Raw genomic sequence first — 635 nt, forward strand, 5'->3', positions numbered from 1 at the left:
ACCTGTGAAGCCATCTGGTCCTGGACTTTTGTTTGTTGGATGATTTTTAATCACAGTTTCAATTTCATTACTTGTGATTGGTCTGTTCATATTTTCTATTTCTTCCTGGTTCAGTCTTGGAAGGTAATACCTTTCTAAGAATTTATCCATTTCTTCCAGGTTGTCCATTTTATTGGCATAGGGTTGCTTGTAGTAATCTCTTATGATGGTTTGTACTTCTGCGGTGTCTGTTGTAACTTCTCCTTTTTCATTTCTAATTTCATTGATTTGAGTCCTCTCCCTGTTTTTCTTGATGAGTCTGGCTAAAGATTTATCAATTTTATCTTCTCAAAGAATCAACTTTTAGTTTTATTGATCTTTGCTATTGTTTTCTTTGTTTCTATTTCATTTATTTCTGCTCTGAAATTTATGATTTCTTTCCTTCTACTAACTATGGGTTTTGTTTGTTCTTTTTTCTCTTGTTCCTTTAGGTGTAAGGTTAGATTGTTTATTTGTGAGTTTCTTGAGGTAGGAGTGTATTGCTATAAACTTCCCTCTTAGAACTGCTTTTGCTGCATCCCATAGGTTTTGGATTGTCGTGTTTTCATTGTCATTTGTCTGTAGGTATTTTTTGATTTCCTCTTTGATTTTTTCCG

This window comes from Physeter macrocephalus, chromosome 18 (genome assembly GCF_002837175.3).
Source record: "Physeter macrocephalus isolate SW-GA chromosome 18, ASM283717v5, whole genome shotgun sequence".
Lineage (NCBI taxonomy): Eukaryota > Metazoa > Chordata > Mammalia > Artiodactyla > Physeteridae > Physeter > Physeter macrocephalus.